This window comes from Vigna unguiculata, chromosome 6, assembly GCF_004118075.2.
Source record: "Vigna unguiculata cultivar IT97K-499-35 chromosome 6, ASM411807v1, whole genome shotgun sequence".
Lineage (NCBI taxonomy): Eukaryota > Viridiplantae > Streptophyta > Magnoliopsida > Fabales > Fabaceae > Vigna > Vigna unguiculata.
In genome coordinates this window covers 12,687,771-12,694,368 of record NC_040284.1, presented here as the reverse complement: position 1 = coordinate 12,694,368, position 6,598 = coordinate 12,687,771, and the positions used below count along the sequence as shown (strand labels likewise).

Genomic DNA, 6,598 nt, shown 5'->3' with positions numbered 1-6,598 from the left:
TCAAAAAACTGAGGCATTGTATCATTATCCTAATATTAGACCATGTTAGAAGTGGAGTTAAAGTCTAACTCAATCATTTAAAACCAGCTTATAAGGTGAGCTTTGGACCTCACCTATATATTATGAGATTACCTTATCTTTAGTTGATGTGGGACTTTCAACACAATTTGTTTTTTAACTCAACCCCACACAACTAGTTTGTAAGGTGAGGTTTGCACTTCACTTATATGTTATATGTTATGTATTTGATTGTCATTTTTACCCAATATACAAATAGAGGAGGATTTTTTTTTATTAAAAAATTGATAATTAAAAAACCAAAAATCAGAAGAAGTACAATAATACGTTTCATTATCCAATACGAGAATGTAATTAATCTTTCACTGTCCGTTGGATTAATCAAAAGTTCTCTTCCCATTATAGTATATTATATGTATAAAATATTTGTTTCGTGTATTTCATATGTAACTTATATTTTTGTCTTTGCTAAATAAAGTTATAGCTTTTAATTATTTACTATTTAATTCTTTTAACTGTTATCCATTTATAAAAGCTCACATTTCTTGTTTTTAACTCAAATTATTAACAATAACTTCTAAACAATATTAACTTTAAAATTTAAATCGGTACAATGGACAATAAATTACGTGGAGAGTGAAAGATTAATTACATTGTCACTGAGGAAATGTATTGTGGTACTTCTTCTTTTTCTTTTATACTTGTCATTTTTAAAATATTAGAACACATTTTATACATGGAAGTAGGAAAATCCAAGAGATGTCACACATAACTTAAAATTGGGAAATGATATAATAACTACTCAAATTTGACTTTTTTTTAGTCCCTGACGTGGCTTTTTAATTTCTAATTTATTTTTCTTTTGAAACAATCCAAACTCAGTCTGTTGTCCAGCCTCTTCCCATGATGCAGCGGAGCAAGTCGGCAGCGAAGAAGGGCTTCAAGTTCCGAAAGTTCCTCGATGCCTTCTTCATTGACCGTAACTTCTTCCTAGCCATTTGCCTCATACTCCCCAACCTCGATCGCGGGCGCGACTCTTACGGCCTCAAGGGGTCTGTCCTCCCCACCTCCCTCATCGACGCCCTCGGCATCTCCCGTTACTCCCCCCATGCCCTCTAACTCATCAATTGGCGTAAAGGTGGCACCGCCACCAGCGCTATAGTTAGAAATTTTGCCCTTCTCGTCGTTGAGGTTAGTGCACGACATCGTTTTGTCTGTTTTAGGGTTCTGCTATGCTGTGAGGAGGTGAAAAGTGAAATGTTGTTGGTTTTGACCCAAGTGCTGCACAACAGGCAAGGGACCGCTTCAGGAGGGTTGACGATAAGGGATTTGAGGTGAAAACAGGTTTGTTTGTTGTTGTTTACATTGAAGTTTCGCACGTGATTATTGTATGTAGCATTCGTAGGTGCTATGCGAGGTTGTATAAGTTCTGATAGTGGGAAAATTTTGAGAAAAAAATTGAATGAACTTTGAGACAAATGCACAAGAAATGAAGTGGATTATCATGATAATCCTAAAAGGAGTTTTTCATTTATACCAGTACATAAATTGATTTAATATCCTAAAATTAGCTTTGAGCCTGTAATTGAATTTTGTTGCAAATATATAAAGTTTGGAATTAGTGAAAAAAACATTTTTCATGAGTTCCATCCTGATGCAGAAGACTAATTTTACTTGTGACTTAAAATTAGTTTGTAAAAAGCTAAGGGATTGGAATCAACGACATAAGCAGCATGTTAGTTGTGATTTAAAAAAATAATTTAAAATTTGCATAGTCTTCAATGATGGTAATTAATCTCTTCATTATTCTTTGAACTTGGGGCTTTAAATGTACTTGATACATGTTATGATAATTCTTGGTGAGAAATTAAGTGATGAGGAGGTGGAGCGGATGATTAATGAAGTACATTCTAAGCATACAGTGACTTTTTTTATTTCAATTTTAATTTTATAAGTATCTGCAATAGTTTTTTAGTAGTTGAAATTGATATTTTATAGTTACTGTTTCTAGTTAATTCTAATGGTATTAATCCTGTTTCAGTTTTAAATACTCATTTTAGTAGTCTTCTAGAGTAGTTTATCAAGTGGCATAAAGGAAAATTTTAAATTTCTGCATAAGTTTTAGTAGTTATTTTTATTTCCATTAATCTTTTGCTATTTTTAAGTTTGCATGAATTAGTAGATAGTTTGTCATAGTTGTTTTAAGCCTATGTAGTTTTAAGTTCTGTTTTTACTGGTTTTAGCTAGTCTCTTAGGTTCATAGGTCATATTTTAGATTTCATGCTTTCTTAAATAGATAGAAGTAAAATTATGTACTAAGCTTCTTTTTGTTCTTCTTTGAAGTTGGCTACATGTTATGTGATGAGTCCATCTTCAAGAGTAAGGAAGCCAAGGAGAAGCCATGCAGAATTGAGAAGCTTCCATGGAGAAGAATGAAGGTGCGGAAGTTAGAAGATGAGAGGAGAAGTGGTGTGGCAATGGTGTTTGGAGAAGCTCTCAAGTGAGGTTGGGCTAACACTCAAGGAAGGGGGCTAGAGGAAACCAAGAAGGAGAACTCTAGCCTAAGTTGATTCACAAAAAGAGAGGAGTCTGGAGTCATCTTAATAGAGTTTCTCTACTATATTCATGAATGAAAATACAAGGGTCCTAAGCTCTCTATTTATAGTAGAAAAGGAGAGCTAAGTGGTTTAGAAAAATGGAGGGATAAAGAATCTAGAATGTGGTATTTGGAGCCAAAAAGAGAGCATGAGGCAAGTGTGACTTGCCACCTAAGCAAGTCACAAGGGACTTGCTTCTAGGCACATAAGAGAAGCTTGGTGACCAAGCTTGGAGCAAGAAGGATCTAGATCCTCTCACAAATGCGCTCTCTCTCTTTGTTGGGCCAATTTCAAGCCCAACTCTTCTTTGGTCCAATTCTCTTCAAAGCCCAAAAACCCTCCAAGGCCCAGTACATGGCCCAAACAAAAACCCTATTCTACAAAGCTCAAAATACAAGGCCCAAAAATAAACCTTATTCTAATATTTACAAACAAAGAGTTTTAGGCTAGGTCTTCACATCTTCCTTGGCCCATGTAAAGTTCATCTTGGGCCTTGTATGTGCATTGGAGGCCCATTTCTCTTGTATCCTCCTAACCATTGCTCTTATTGTGGGTCCCTTGCTTAGAGGCATCTCATCATCCCCTCCCTCTTGAGAAGGATTTGTCCTCAAATCTGAAATTTCTGCCTCATCATCTGTACCACTCAAATATTGGGCTGATTCTCTTTGCACGTCCAACTAGCTTAAGCATGCTGGTGGATACAATGAATCCACACTAAGAACATTAGTAGGCTGTTGGCAGATATTGTAGTCTAGGCCCAAATACACTACATAATAAAGCCTATTTATTAGACTGAAATTAAATCATTCAAAAATATGTATTTATTTAATGACAAAGAAAAAACTAAATTGGTCAGGCCATTGGCCCAAGCTGAAAAGCCCTGTAAGGTGATATTCATCATTATGTGATTTCTCATACTTAAGATCGTTGCATGAAAATTTGATTTCTCGTAATCTATTCAAGGAAGCGATGTCAAAGGATGTAATGGAGAAGATAATCTTCTCTTTCTCTAATTTGCATGAACCAATTTTCTACAGTAAGCAAATCATGCCACATTATATAGTTACTGTCATTTAATTTCTGTTAGACAAATTTAAATTCAGCATTCACATTTCTGTTTAGATATTTATTGTGAATATTGCTCATGCTGCCAAGGGCCTTACATTTCTTCACTAATGAAGTAGATGTAATATTCAAAACCTCAAAACTTCTAATGTCTTACTTGATTCTACAAGTGAAATAGTATTGATCATACAAGCTAGAGATAAGTTTATTAGTTAGTCCTGGGTTTCTAAAATTTGTTTTTGTGAATGACAAAGTTATAATCCAAAACTCCCTGATAATGGGTTGACAAAAAATGGACCAGAAGGTGACAAAAGTCATGTTTCTACAAGGGTGATGGGCACCTTTGGCTACGTTGCTCTTGATTATATTGCCACATGTATTAAGCTTTTCAAAAATGGGTGTGTTGTCTGAAAAATTACTTCATAAATAGTTTAAGGAAAAAATGATCCTTTATATTATAACCACCGACATTTTTCAATTGTGTTATAACCACTGACATTTTTTCAATTGTGTATATTGTAAAGGTCATCTAAGGACAAGGAGTGACTTATATAATTTTGGAGTTCTTTTAAGCTTGAGAGAAGAAGAACCTGCAATAGCAACAACATGATGAAGACTTTTGAGAGCAAGGAGAAGAAGAATAGCAAAATTTGTCACTATTTCAAGAATATCCAATTTTCCATGACTTTTATATGTATTATTAGTATTATTAATATATCTTGTTATCTCATCAAACACATATAAGAATAGAAACAAAAATACACTTTATTAACATTTTTTTAGTTAATATGTTTTTTGTGGAAATAGAAAATAATGTATTTTATCAATTAAACATGGATTCCTTTTAGTAAAAGTTAAAAATTAATAAATTTTATATATAAATTAATACGTAATTGGATAATCATGAAAAAATATTTATGTGTCAGCTTGGTAGACTTATACAAAAAGTCTTCTCCAATTCTTCACTTATTTATTCTTAGGCCATCAAATATGTTTGACAAGTTTTGTGTCATTTTTTTGGAACCAGTCAAGCTAGTTAATTAGTTTGGGTTCATAAATTGTTAATTGTAATTACATGGGTGGTCTATAACAAGTACATGTAAGTTGGTGTGTACAAAAAATATTAATTTTTGAAGTTTGGGTAAACTTGTACAAAATATCATCTCCAACTCCTCACTTATTTGCAGTTGGGTCACCATATATGTTTGACAGGTTTTGTATAGAAAAATTAATTTTACAAGTTTTTGTAGACTTGTGTAAGAAGTTCTTTTCAACTCCTCACTTATTTGCACTTTGGTAACTAGATATGTTTGACAGGTTTTGTATCATTTTTTTAGGAGACCAATCAAACCAGTTAATTAGTTTGGGTTCATAACCAGTTTATTGTAATTACATTGATTGTCTATAACAAGTACATGTAAGCTGGTGTCTACAAAAAAGATTAAGTTTACAAATTTTGGTAGACTTGTACAAATTGTCCTTTTCAGCTCCTCACTTATTTGCACTTGGGTCACCATATATGTTTGATAGGTTTTGTGTCATTTTTATTGGATATCAGTCAAGCCAGTTAATTAGTTTGAGTTCATAAGTATTTAATTGTAATTACATTGGTGGTCCATAAGAAGTACATGTAAATTGGTGTTAAAGAAACAATTAATTTTACAAGTTTTGGTAGACTTGTACAAAAAGTCTTTTTCAACTCGTCATTTATTTGTACTTAAGTCACCATATACATTTTGACAGGTTTTGTGTCATTTTATTTGGAGACCAGTCAAACCAGTTAATTAGTTTGGATTCATAAGTAGTTAATTGTAATTACATTGTTGGTCTATAATAAGTACATGTAAGTTGATATGTACAAAAAAGATTAATTTTGCAACTTTTGTTAGACTTGTACAAAATGTCTTTCTCAGCTCCATACTTATTTGTACTTGGATCACCATATGTATTTGACAGGTTTTGTGTCATTTGTTTTGGAGACCATTTAAGCCAATTAATTACCATTAAGCTTCAACCAATAATAAGTTCAAGAGAACAAACGTTTTAGAAATATTTCTTTGCTAACACTATCCTCCCTAAAAAAGAAAAAACTGAAAATTGTTATAGAAAGAACATCCCATTTTCATTTTACAAACAACTAAAGATTCTAACCATAAATACTTGGCTTTGCAAATATGCATTCCAAGTACTGATTTAACATTTGACCATTAAAAACACCTGATTTACTTGAAAAATTAATGAAGCATTGGAACTTGGCATTTTAAAGCACAGACTGACATTATATTTCATAAATTTGGCAATATTTGTTGAATAGCTCGTTTCTGCTCCAAAGGCAAAGCTGGGAGTGCCCATTGTCCCCGAAAAATGAATAGTAGAGGAGTGGGTTAAACCAAGAAGAAGCACAGAGGCACCAAGAAGAAGAAAAAAAATCTAGGCTACATTTGAATCAACATCGTTCTCTCCTTTCCATGCTTGTGGGTTGGGAAGAATGAGGTGAATGGTTGGGAAGAAGTTACGGTCAAAATGCGTCAAGGAACTTACGAAAGTTGGAGCGCTTCTTCATTGCCAACTTGCTCCGTTGTATCCATATGAAGAGACTGCATAACAAGCTGAATTTGGATTGTTCCAAAAGAAAATAAAAATAAAAATTAAAAAGCCACGTCAAGGAGTAACAAAATAGTCAAATTTTAGTAGTCATTACATCATTTTTCCTTAAAATTATATTGAAAATAAAAAGAATAATTTTTATTCTAGTAACAATATTTAAACCACTATTATTTCACACATGGTTGATTTTCAATCGTCCAAGTTCCTTTCTTCCTTTTCAAGTTGTTACATATAGGAAGGGTGTGTAACTAATGGGAACCATTAATTAACTCGTAAGTTTTTGTAGGAAAATATAATATTGTGGTGTTAAG

The 6,598-nt window shown here is 32.9% G+C and overlaps 1 long non-coding RNA gene across 1 annotated transcript; it reads left to right on the top strand.

Annotated features, from left to right (window-relative positions):
• The first annotated feature begins 872 nt into the window (after positions 1 to 872).
• LOC114186902 lies at positions 873 to 4,507 on the top strand. The gene is made up of 3 exons (XR_003605169.1): positions 873 to 1,362; positions 2,362 to 3,651; positions 4,205 to 4,507. It is a non-coding gene; the product is annotated as an uncharacterized LOC114186902 (long non-coding RNA).
• Positions 4,508 to 6,598: the final 2,091 nt, after the last annotated feature.